We start from the raw sequence: 14,030 nt of genomic DNA, 5'->3' as shown, positions 1-14,030 counted from the left end.
AGAATACCAAAGTTTTATTATATTATATATTTGGTCTTAAAATAGCCTATATTAATTTGGTATCTTTATTTATTAATATTCAAGTAGAGTTTCACCCAAATAAAATTTAGTATAACCATTTACTTTTTTATTGTTTAAAAACTTCAGCTGGCTCACATCATTACGGTACTTAAAATTCCAGTGAAAGATGGAGAAACACTAATCAAAAAGAAAATACATTTGCCCAGCCAGTGTGGCTCAGTGGTTGAGCACTGACCTCTGAACCAGAAGGTTACGGTTAGATTCCCAGTCAGTGTGCATGCCCAGGTTGAGGGCTCACTCCCCAGTGTGGGTGTGCAGGAGGCAGTGGATTAATTATTCTCTCTCATCTTGGATATTTCTCTCTTTCCCTCTCCTTTCTGCTCTAAAATCAATAAGAATATATTTTTTTTAAAAAGAGAATACACTTAAAAAGCTGATTAAATATGACTATCACAATATCATTTCTTAAAGGGGAACCAATTCACACTGGCTCCTGGAAAAGGACTATTGCCACTCATCGCAAGCTGAAGCCATCCAGAATCACTGAATCATTTGGTCACATTTATTTCTGCCAAGGTTCCTAGACAAAGAGTCAATCAATGATCCTAAGCTCTCTTCATCCTTCTCTAATGATAACCTTAGAACATTCCAGAAAACTTTAGCACTTCCTTTTTAACCATAAATTGCACATAACTCTTCCAATTTTCAGTCTATAATTTCTCATAAAACTCTTTGAGATCCTCTGGTTAAGACAAATGGAAAGAATTATTAGACTTTAAATTGTTATCCTGCAATAGTATATGCACTGGATAATAACTCTATGGCTTTGGTTCCCTCATAAAACTAAACCATGAAGCCATTCTTTCAATTTCAAGCTTAGCAGCACACAGACCCATGGGTGAAGCAATATAAATACTCTTGAGTAAAACCAAATCTCTTCTGCAAAAACAGACGAAACTCAGTGGTGTATAATCTCTCCTTTGAACCTGTGAAGTCTGTAGTTCTCAGGCCACCCAAGTAGCAGGGTGAGAATAATGTTCATAATGTTCATGTGTTAAAGTGGGATAGGCCTAAGAGCTGTCTGTAATTATAGGGCTTGGGTTTAGTCCAAGCTGCACCACTCTCTTGTCCTAGATAAGTCACCAAATTAGATGATTGTTTTTTGAGGGAAAGGTGAGACCTCAGGTTTATAGAACTTTTTCACCTCATATTGACAGAATTAGTTTACTCAAAATTACTGGTTCATGACAAATTCTCATCATTGCTCCATTCATTGACTTTTTTATATTTATTGCCTTAAGTGTTATATATATATACTCTAAAGTATATACCTGAGAAAAAATTCATATAAAATGTACATTGGAAATAGGCATATAAGTGTTCATAGAGCACTGTTTACAATTCAAAAAATCTGGAAAAAATCCAAATCCAAATACACATTGTCAGGTTCATGTGGCAGACTTCCACAATGGAACAGTAAACAGTCACATAAAGAAGCTACAGCTACCTGCAACAATAAGGAGTCATTGTTTCTGGGCCTCCTTTTTGCTCCCTGAAATGCAGACAATAATACACTGACCTTATCTTTTTCTGAGTATTACACAGACACTGTATGCAAAAATCCTTTGAAAAATTGTAACTAATAAATTCTATTTTCTTCCTATAATCTTTATTATTTCTCAAGTCATACAAGAATAATCTGGAAACAAAATAATGAGGAACAGGAAACCAATACAATCTGGAGGTTACAAATTTGGACTTGCACTGAAGGGGTTCAAATCTCTAATTCAGCAATTATTTTGTGTGCACTTAGGTAAGTCAATTAAGCTCTCTGCACCTCAGTTTTCTCTCATGTGAAGTGGAAACAAAATTAGTACCTACTTAAGAGGGCTTCATTGACTTAATCCAAGTGCTTAGCATACTGCCTGGTGTATCATAAAGGTTCACATCGCTGGTAATTACTATATCAACAGGGATCCCTTTTATATTTGTCAAATGGACAAAGTTGTTTTCCCATTATCCTTACTCCTCATTGTGCGTTCTTCCAGCACAACACACACACACACACACACACACACCACACACACACACAAAGGCACACACACATGTTCACATTTATTTTTTTTTGTTTTACCTGTTCTTCAGCTCTTTGTATTTTGATTAGGTCTGAGAGTAATAAGTACAATAATTAGGCACAGAGTTCCTACCTTGGAGCTCAGAACAGAAAATGCACTATTTTGTTAGATTATAACACCTTTAAATATAAAGTTCTCAGACAAATTTTGCTCATAATTTCTATTAAAAGCAAGGTTAATTACTACTTTATTAGTATTTAAAAGAACTACAAATGGGGGAAGGCAACCATTTTCACAATCCACATAGAGTAATAAAAAATGTTGGAATAACTCTTCAACTATAACATAACCTAATTGGAGTAAAGGTGATTAAACTAAAATATTTAAAACATTAACATTCTGAAGGACATATCTTACATTTGTCGAATTTGTTAAACCAAACCTGGGCAGATCATAGTGGAAGAAGTTGGGACCTGAAGCTAGACCTGCCACCGCGTAGATGGCCAGCTGCAGGTGCTGGGAGCTGGTCCAGTCTGTCAGGCAGAACAAAGCAGCTGAGGAATAAGGCAGGACATAAGAGTTGATGATGCAACCAGGAAACTGGCATCAGGAGTCAAACATGAAAGAGCAGAAGTTCACTCAATATAAAAGCACAGCCTGCTGCCAAGGAGTCCAAAAGCAAAGGTGCCCCAAAATTCAGGCAGGCCACATCAGACAGCCTAATCTATAACGGGGAGCCTTACTCAGCCTGGGGTGCAGAAGCTGGACCCTGAAAAAGAGGGGTTTAGCAAGTTAAAGGGTGGCTTTATGTGTTCTTAGCGGTACTGGCCAAACCTGGCAAATTCCTAAAAACAGGAACTCAATCCTGGATAATAAGACAAAAATCCAGATACAATGCAAAGTAGATACTAAATCCAAGAGACATATATGATTTTAATTACAGCATAAATCAAAGGCTGGCTAGAAGCCAAACTAACTTGATGCTGAGGAATGAAAGTGTTGGGTTCCAGTTCCTCAAATGCCTCCTCTCCCAGGTGATGTCTGGCCACAGAGAGCTGGGAAGGCTCAGTGAGCACGTTGTAGACATAGTGAGAGGAAGGCAGCAGCAACTGGATAACAGGAAGGACTTAACAATGTGAAGATCAGGAAAACAGGCCCGAAGTTCTGAAATTACAATCAATATAACCACCTTGAAACTTTCTAACCAACAAGTAGCAGCACTCTTATTAAAACCCAATCCCCATACATCAGCTACAAAGACAACTAGGAAAGTCCACCTGAGTTTTGTTTTCCTGAACTTTACCTTATAGAGATTATCTTTTTTCCCCTTTCCGTATGCATGGGGAAAACCAGCCCTTTTCCTATTGTCCCTCCTTTTCATTACTATGTGAATTTAACTTTTGAGAATTAACTGCCATTTGAATTCCTTTTTATCTCTGAGATACAAAGGGTTTTGTTTTTTGGTGGTTTTTTGTTTGTTTGTTTGTTTGTTTGTTTTTGTTTTTTTGGTCGTTGTCCCTCTAAAGAACAATAAATATATTTTTCAACATTTGCCATTCTGAGATCAACAACCTCTAACAGGGCCCTAGAGCATAGAACTCTGATAATAAAAAATGTAATATAAGCCGAGACCGGTTTGGCTCAATGGATAGAGCGTCGGCTTGGGGACTGAAGGGACCCGGGTTTGATTCCGGTCAAGGGCATGTACCTAGGTTGTGGGCATATCCCCAGTAGGGGTTGTGCAAGAGGTAGCTGATCGATGACTCTCTCTCATTGATGTTTCTAGCTTTCTATCTCTCTCCCTTCCTCTCTGTACAAAATCAATAAAATATATTTTTAAAAATGTAATATAAAAGTTGTTTATATATTTAGCACACCACTTTGATCTGCTACCTGCCACAAAATGGCACACACACACACACACAAATGACTGTTATACCGATGGCCCAATTCATTTAGAAGAAGCATCACACAAAGCCATTGTTGGGAATGAACACTCATAAGATGGGGAAAAGGAGTATTTTCATGAGCCAAACCTGCCCCATTCTGCTGTGGCAGCCTGTTCCTCACCAGTGCAGTGACCACTGACAGCCTTGACCTCTAGGCTCTGCAGATGCAACCAATCAGCAACTGGCAAGTGTCATCATAGGCTACGTGAGCATGTCCTAGTGAGTTAGGGATCTTAAGCTAATTAGGTACTCATGAGCAACTGCTCCTGGAATGCTTCAAAGTCTGATAATTAACAGCTGTGTGCTGCAATTAATTGCTATTTATGCCTTAGATATTCAGGCAAGATATTATTTCTTGTGTATGACAGATTCATACTTCATGCCGAGTCCCAAAGCAGCAGTGAGAAAACAACATAAATTTGTTTTTGTTTCTATTCTCTTCTTAATTCAACTGTTCGGCAATTTGGATCTCAAAACACTGTGCTGCCTTGTGTTCAGCAAATTCCAGAGCTCATGCAAAGGAGCACAGGGGAAGAGCGAGCAAAGGCATCCAAGGCTTTCCCAGGCATTCACCAACCATTAGAAAATGCCAGAAGGGACGATCTAAATTAAGTCAATGGCACTGAGGTCTCTGAAGTCTTAATTCACCTCTGTGGCCCTTGTGGGCATTTACTTCATTCCGCAATTGTTAATTGAATGTTCACTATGCACATGGTACTGTTCAAAGGTTTGCAAAATGAAGACATTAGATAGTGTTTTTTCCAGCTATCTTCCAGCTTTCTGATTTTACAAGTTAGTAAATCTAAAACACACAGAGACCAAGATCTCAAGAAATTTACAATTCTGAAGGTGAGGTCAGATTACACAAAATCAGGGGGGAAATTGTAATACAAGGCAGGACTAATTGCACTGAGTAAATAGGCAGTTGTAAGACTGTAGAGGAAGAATGTTTTGAAAACAAGGTTGAAGAGCCATGGCAACCTCGAGCATGCATCAGGCTTTATGAAAACACCAATGGGCCCCACCAGAGTTTCTAATTCAGCAGATCTGGGATAGAGTCCCCAAATTTACATTTCTCGTCACTTTCCAGATAGTGCTGATGCTGCTGGTTCAAGAACCACTTCATGAGACCGATTACTCCATGAGAAGCCATCAAAGTTTATTGCACAGGAGGAAACCATGGTAAAAGTGGTATTTTATGGAAAAGAGATAGTGGATAGAATCAACTAAAAGGAGGTCGACAGATTTACAGCAGGCCCCAGGATGGGAAGTAGTCCAGGGTAGAGTACCTGGATTTCAAGTCCTCTTGATTAACATAGTATTGACTTGACTAGCAAATTGGATATTTGGTGACTGTAGCTCAGAAGGATTCCCCATGCATCAAGCAGAACTTTGCATAAGGACAGTTTAGCAATGCTGTTTTCAAATCTCTGCAGAGAAAAAACCTTTAGAAACCACATCTAGCCTTAATATTAGAACTGTCCAGATTGACCACAGCTGAGAGGTACAGAAACCTCTATTCATATTTATGTTGAGTTTCTCACTGTACCTTCCCACCAGTTGAGTCACTACTTTAGGTTAAGATGCTGACTCCCTAAAGCACATGTGTCAAACACAAGGCCCGCGGGCCAAATCCAGCCCGCCAGGCCTTGCAATGTGGCCCGCACCGCGCTGTCATCACTGCACTCCGCTGTCAGTTTATGACATTGTCAGTTTATGACTGTTCAGTAAACCATTCGGCCCGTGATTTAGGCTGGATTTTAGATTTTGGCCCCTTCTCTGATTGAGTTCGACACCCCTACCCTAAAGCCTATTAAGGCTGGTTGGCATACATTACCTCACACTTCACTTAGACATTCTTGCTCCTCTTTCACTATGAAAGGACAAAAGTGGTTTTCTCTTGGAACTCCAGCTTTGGGAACTCAGCTCACCCTAGTACAGTCTTGCACAGTAATGTTCTGGGGAAGGGGACCTGGCCCTGAGGGGGCCTGCTTTGGGCTGGCGGGTAGTGTGTGGGCTCTTCACTTCATACAGGAAAGATTTCACCATACCAGTCTGGGTGATTTTGAGTGTATATTTCCTAAAGCTGGGGACAGTGAAACAAGGAAAGGCTTAGGATAGGAAAAGTAACAAGAGAGGGCCTAGGTGAGGCTGCTTTGGCTCACTGAGAAGTCAGAATAAAGGGACCCTTGGAGAGAAGTTCAGGGGATATGCCCAGGATGAGCTGTTGCTCCCCTGGTTGCAAGTGTGGTGGGGATAGAATCATAGTGTGCATGTCTGAAGGGTGGGAAAAGAGGGTGAGAGGAAAGGCATGGGCTTGCTCCCAGGCGGGAGAGTGCATACTGGGTCCTTTGTTTTAAGGGTATTTAAAGACTGGAAGTTTAGGGGAAGTCTTAGGTGAGACCTCAAAATATTCATCAGCTTTTCTGGGTGTGCCCTTTCAGGGTTGTGGTCACCACTGATTTGTCAGCACCAGGGTGAGTGGGGCAGCGTTGGTCGGGGGGAGGAGGGGTGTCATTAGTCATTGAAGCAGATCCTGTAGTTGCCCACCTAGTTTCACTGCTTTTCTGGGCCTGGAGATAAAATACAACTGAGGTCTAGATGTTGTTCCTAGGACAGAAAGGTCAAAGGGTCTAATCTGCATGGCCAGCACCATGCCAGGAGAGGAAAGACCACCGTGAGGATAAGGTCCAGCTCCATTTTTGCCCATTACTAGGCACCTGGGGCTTTCCACCCTGGTGACCTTTAGTATCTCGCTATAAATTGCTCAGCCAGTTTACTCAGCTATCTGTCACAGTTCCCCCATTCCACTTGCCAGGGAATTTTTCTAGCTTACTATCCTGCCTCAATAGTGAGTCATTAGGATCTTTACACATTCCAGCCAGTAATTTAAGACATTAGAATCTCCGCAGCTTTACTATATAGAAAGGAATTTTGGAACACAAGCTATATGCATGTCAGCAAATTGCAGGCATGTGGTGGTTACTGAGTTGTCTTTCTAGCTTGTCTTCAAAAAGGATCAGCCCTGCTTTGCTGTTTCATGTCAGCCAGCCAAGGCCTCTTCCCATCCAGCCCACACCATCCACCCTACACCATCCACCTCTTTTCTCAGCTTCTCCAGGCTAGGGGTCCCAGCCACTTTACTCAACTCCCTTCTGCTTTATCCTATATTCCAAACCCAAAGGTCATTTCTAGCCTCCATTGTAAGTACACAGACTTTAAGCCCAATAATAGGGGAGTCTACCTGAAGTCACACTGAGCTATTTGCTCCCAATCCCTGACCCTCCTTGCTTTGCTCTCTGTGCTGGTAATTCAGAGTGTATGCCAGAGTGCCTGTCTCTATTTCTTGCAGATGTGGGGCCTGTTAACTCTGATATTTGTCACCTTGTCAGCCCAGGCTCTGTCCCAACCCTTTTGCAAACATTTCAGAATGAATTTACAGCTATCTGTAATCCAGTGCATCCCTTTCCAAGCCGAAGAGCTTTAATAATGGTCTTTGCCATTCGTTGTCCAAAATACAAAGCTCCTACAGTTCACCAAAGAAATGGAGGAGATTCCAGCTGAATTCCCCAATAATCCTCTACCTGCTCCTCCCTTCTGCCCAGGTGTTTGGGTTTCTCTGTCCCTTATCTAGTCACCCTTCCCTGGGAGAAAAGAGCTCTATTCTGTATCTTACTCAGCTTAAGAGCTTTCTTCTACCACGTTCTGCTGGTACTTAATAAGTGTCAGACCTTAGGCGAGATGCTGAAGATACAGAGATGAATTTAACAACAACAATAAACAAATTAACAAAATAAAAAATATAGACAAACACTCATCATTCATACTTTCCAGAGCTTTCAGTTTAGTGGTTAGGTACCAATGCCCTGACTTCCTAAATTTACATAAAAGGCCAGAAAAGTAATGTGTAAGTGAAAATCCTAATACTATTTGAAAATAGGCAAGATGTATATTTTGTTCTATTTGTTTGTTCTGTTTGTTTGTTTGTTTGTTTGTTTGAATAGTCAGTATGTATCTCCATGTGTAAGAAGTCTCCTTGGAAATTACTTTTTAAAAAAAGGATTTACACCTGTTTCAGTCTGTTTGATGACCCAGACAGAAGAGCATGTCTAAAGATTTTGTCACAGTGTAATGCAATCTCCCTTGATTGCTGCCCCAGGTGCCTTTCCTTCAATGAAATCCATCTTTAAAAGAGACCTCTACATGTCAGATAAAATGAAGTGGGGAGAAGAATGAAAGAATACCCATTTCCTGCCTTCCAGAGTTGACACCAGTGAAAAAAATATTCATGAAATTTTGTTTCTAATACAAACATCAGCTTTTCACCTAGCAACAAAGTTCTTTCTTTCACTTTCTTGTTAATGTGTTTCTGATTATAATAATAATGCATGCTTATTGTAGAAAATATGGAAAATATAGGAAAGTATGAAGAGACAAGCACCTGTAATTTCACTGACTAGCAATAATTACTTTTAATATAATAATTTCCTTCCACTATTCTTTATTTTTTCTATTTATTCTCATTATTGGAAAAAATCCTTGTATTTGAAAACATACTCAAGGCTAAATAATAAAAAGGGTAATATGCAAATTGTCCCCTCTACCAGGAGTATGACTGGAGTTTGACCAGGGGGCAGTGCCAGTCCACCAACTGCCCTTGGCCCCTCCCCCCAGACGGCCCCATTCCCGATTGACCTCCCACACACAGATCAGGAATGGGGATCACTGGCCAACCTCCTGTGTCCCCCCCTCTCCTGAGCTGGCCAGGCCCGATCAGCCCTGATCAGGGCCGACCAACTGGACCCCACCTGTGCACAGATTCAGGCACCAGGTCTCTAATATACTATAATGAGGTTATTTCTCCCATTAACCTGTTAACCGAGCGGGAAGTATAAATACGTCAAACGTTAAAAATATCGGGTACGGGTAGAACGTATGAATACATCCTTGAAATATATGTTGCGCCCTGAAATGGGTGGGACGTATATTTCCGAACAACAAAGGTATTAGTCATCCATACATGTCTCCACATGAATTTAAGACACGGAGGGAATCAGTATAATTTCGCTATTGAGAGTGGTGGATGTGTTCTGGGTGAGCAGTGACAGGTAAGTACTTACACTTACCTACCTATTTTCGTATTATATGTTATTTACTTATATTGGGTCGGCAGCTAAGTAATTGCGGGTTTCACACATATATGGCTTCAGTTGAATTTTTAGGTTTGCAGACGTAGTACAAATGTAAAACACATTTTGTTATTTGATAGTTGGCTATTCAGCTGTTAATCAGTAAAAAAAGTTTTTTGATCTGTTTTGTAGTTTTCGTTTGGCATTCGTTGAAAAATGGAAAATCAAAAGGAACATTTTCGTCATAGTTTGCTTTTTTATTTCCGCAAAGGGAAAAACGCATTGCAAGCTCATAAAAAGTTATGTGCTGTTTATGGTGACGAAGCCTGAAAAGAACGGCAGTGTCAAAATTGGTTTGCCAAATTTCGTTCTGGTGATTTTTCACTCAAAGATGAAAAACGCTCTGGTCGTCCAGTTGAAGTTGATGACGCCCTAATCAAAGCAATAATCAATTCGGACTGTCACAGTACAACACGTGAGACAATGATTGAAAAGAGAAGAAGAAGGCAAGAAAAACCGAAGTTGTCCTGGATTATAACAAGAATATGGGCTGCGTGGATTTGGGAGATGGAGTTATGGTGGCCTACAAGACTGCCCATAATAGGGTAAAAAAATTTTATAAAAAAATTTTCTACAATTAATTGATATGTGCTGCTTCAATGCATATATTATATACAAAAAAGATAAAGGTCATTTGGATTGATTACACTTTTTGATAGAGTGTGTAGAGAAATTGGTAGATAACAACATAGTGAAAATCCACCCAAAGACATCAACAAGCAGCTCTACATCTAAACCATCACGCTTAGTTGAAAGGCATTTTCCAGAACAAATGAAAAGCGATATAGGAAAAACTAAATCCAGGAAATGCCATTTGCTACAAAAAAGGTGTTAGGAAAGAATCTACATACTGGTGTCCGGATTGTAAGGTAGCACTAGGTATCAACAATTGTTTTAAAATATATCACACAGAAGTTGAGTTTTGAATTTTTACATCTATATTTCAATTTTATAAACTCAATATTTCTATTTTATTTGTGTGCTTTTATTGTTCTGTAATTGTTAACTTTTTTATATTTTTTATTGTGTACAGAAATAAAAAAATATTTTTTGTAATCTTTATAATTGTTTATAAAATTTATAATTTTTTAATTTGATGTTTCCATTTTTTGTAGGTATTCTTTTTTATTTGTAATTTTGTATTTTCCTTTGTGCTTTATATATAAATAAACAAAAATATATATATTTCATTTATTTTAATTAAGTATAAATAAAAAAATAATAATATAAAATTATGTCCACTGGGCGTGACGTACTGACATGTCCTAGTGAAAGAGTATGCGCCCGTTGTACGTTGCGTAATTAAAAAGGGAACTCCCTGGTTAACAGGTTTAATCTAAGCCACAAATTTTTGTTGAGAGAGAGAGAGAAAGAGAGAGAGAGCCCTATTTTTCATTTACTCCAAATTTTAAACTTCAACTTGGGATCACATCAAAGGAAAAAGGAAAAAAAAAATTACTGATAATAAAACCTCTGAAATTAATTGAGAAATAGAACATTTCTACAAACAGGTATTTTCTTCCTGAAGAGAATTCTAGTCAACTCAAGAAAGGTGAGGATAGTGTCTAATTCTCTCTTCAGACTTATAAGTGGTTTTGTAAGAATTTACAGTAGCAATCAGTGTCCTGGCTAATACTCTCATCCTGGAAGCATAAAAGGCATTAAAAAATTAAAGTTCAGAATTCCAGTTTGCAAACTGAAGACAATCTGGCTTGGTAACAATCTTTTTTTTTTTTTTAAGGCATTCAGAGATTTTTATTAAATTTACATGAGCTTGATATGAGCCAATATGTGATATGTTTTCTATAAAAGCAAGATATAAAAACTTTAAAATCTGAATACCTTATTTTATATGACATTTTCAGGTGAAAAAACATTTTCTTTTTCTTTTTTGTTGTTTATTTTAACTTTCAAATATATCCTAAATTTTAAGTAGCTATTATTTTGATCATAGCTTCTTAGCTATGCTGATTGAGTCATAAAAAGAGCACATAATCATTGAAACCATTTCTTTTATATTTTATTCTCTGAACAGTCCTATGAGGTGAAAAGTGGGCAGAGGAATATTGCTGTGTCAGTTTCAAAGACCAAGGTCACTCAGAGTCTAGAAAAGTTAAATGACTTATCCAAGGTCACATAAGACGTCAAAGAAATAGAGTTAGAAACTTTACTTTTAACCTAAGTACACCATTCTTTTTAAATAATTTACTTTGAGCATCTTTTGTAAAACTATGGTTTGTCAATATTCTGTCCACTTCAGTAATTCATGCTGTTCTATCAAATTCTGTCATGAAACTCATTTTAGAAAAAAATTGTAATCTCAAATTGGCTCCAGATGAGGGTGATCAAGTTTGGGAGAACTATAGAAACCTTCTATAACCAATGATGGGTGAAAAAACTTGGTATATTTAGCTAGAGATTTTCAACCTTTTTCATCTCGTGCCACACATAAACTAATTAGTAAAATTTTGTGGCACACACACACACACACACACACACAAATACATATTTTTTGCTGATCTGACAAAAAAATGGGCATAATTTTGATTCATTCATATTATACGGCTATTGTGTTGGATGTTATCATTTGTTATTTGACAGTCTAAGGGAAAAGAGATCAGTGCCCCTGACTAAATAGTCAGATATTGAATGTTTTAAAAATTCTTGTGCCACATGGGTGAAAATTGCTGGATTGGACAGAGAATATCAAAAGGAAATAAAAGAGCTCCTTTAATATTTAAAAAGACTGTCAAATGGACGGGTGAGCAAACTTATTCCATGTTGCTCCAAATACCAAGCAAGAACAGTGAGCAGAACTTCAAAAGAAACAGATTCTTACACAACAAGAGATTTGTCTTTTGCGCCAATGGAACTATTCATCTGAGGAGAAGAATGCTCTCTCTAAGCAGAAGCACTCTCCGCTGAGGGTTTTGAAGGAAAAGCTGTCAGGGATGCCATCATGACTGCGTTCCTATATCTTTAGCTTTCTTCTCTGTTTTTCTTGGCTCACTAATGCAGCATACAGCGCAGAGCCTGTGAGAAAAAGAGCCAGGTGCTTCCAAACTGTGTTTCCCAAATGATAAGGCTCCCCTGGGTGGTGGGTGCCCCTCCCCGCCATCATCAGCCTCAGAGGAGGAGCCTGGGAAACTGTTGGTTTTACAAGTGCCCTCAGGTGATTTTTGTCATCATGGGTGTTTGAGAAACACTTTTCAGACATAATTTTATACACTTAATTCTCACAACAATCCTGGAGGGCAGATGAGAACTGAAGTTGAGTTATTCAGCAAAGATACACAGCGGTGAAGTGGCAGAACAGGAATTCCTGCTCAGGGAGTTTGATCTGGAGTCTGAGACTTTCTTAACCCTCCTTGAGATCCCGAAAGAAAAACATGAAGCAAGGCAATGGGTAACTTGAAGGTGCGTTTTATTAGATGCGCATGTGGGATTTTTTATAAATAAGTCAGGAAGTCCTTGGCCTGGATGGTAAAATGTGGAGGCACACAATTGGTAGTGTTTTGATTCAGATAAGTACCCACTTCAAGTTCACCTTTTTTGATTTCCATGAATAATTGTGAAAGGGGCTGTCCTAACCAAATAAATAATTTCAATATGATTACAAAAAGAACAGCATTTTTATGTGCTCAGTAGAAACAATTTATGTGCATACAATTAATGTGCTAATTTCAGTGATCTTCAGCTATTCATTAAAACAGGCCTGGCAGGTCCTACACTTGGCAACTCTGTGTCAGTCATTTCCTGCTATTACTTTATGTACTCAAAAGTAATCAACCAGCTATAATTTAAGACTTTTCACTAATTAAATAGCCCTGTCTCTAATTATGTCCAAATTAGAGAGGTTAGTATGTGGATAAATATATTTATGTTTGGCACATGTATTCAGAGATGGTGATTTCTCTGTATGTGTCGACAAAGACCAATATGCGGCCCGCAGGTCTTTAACACGGAGTAGAGAGGGATGTAGGAATGAACAATAAAGACCTTTTCACTTAAAAATCCGAGCAGCGGAGGGAAAGTGTTCTCTTTGGGATGGGCTTTTGTGTTCGGTCTTGTAAACCTAGCAAAATCTGGATTTGTTGACTTTCAGGAAATAATACAAGGATCATGTTTTTTCAGGCCTTTGCCTGAGAGATGAAATGGAGGGAGGAATCAGGGAGAAAAGGAGTTAAAGGTTGTGTTTGCAAGAATGTGTTTGTTGACATTGATCAATGGGTCGTTTTGTGACTGTAGTTTTATTCACATGGAGGATTCAAAAAAACAGATCAATAATAAAGCCATGGTGACGATGCCAAAGAAACAGTGATTAATGAAAAAATATGGTGGCGGTGCAATCTGCCATGTAGTATAAAGGCTCCTTCCTTCAGCACCCTATAAATAAATATGCATCAGATGGAACGAGAACATTCCCTTGGAATGTCGTTAGAGCCAGGCAGCATCTCATCAGAGCCCGTGCTTCAAAGAGCAGTTGCTCATGTCCACAGAAGCCAGTTTAAATTCTCTTGTGTAAAGTCTCGGTAAGCAGTCCCACTCTTGCATAATGCATGACTCTGACATCTTGTAACAGGCGCGGTGTTCTAATAGCGATTTTCAATTGTATTTCCTGTGTTCTGTTTTAAGGACGCTATTTAGGTTAGCATTTAACTTTGGCCACGTAATATCTTGTTACATTTCCTCGTCTAGCATTTAATTATGGTAGCAATACTGTAACCTTCTAATGTACAGACAGGCAAGAATTTAGTGTAGCCTTTAAAGAATGTCCTGCTTTTAAAGCCAGGGCT

Source organism: Pipistrellus hanaki (assembly GCF_964339955.1).
Source record: "Pipistrellus hanaki genome assembly, chromosome: 2".
Lineage (NCBI taxonomy): Eukaryota > Metazoa > Chordata > Mammalia > Chiroptera > Vespertilionidae > Pipistrellus > Pipistrellus hanaki.
Note: the sequence above shows the minus strand (reverse complement) of the source record.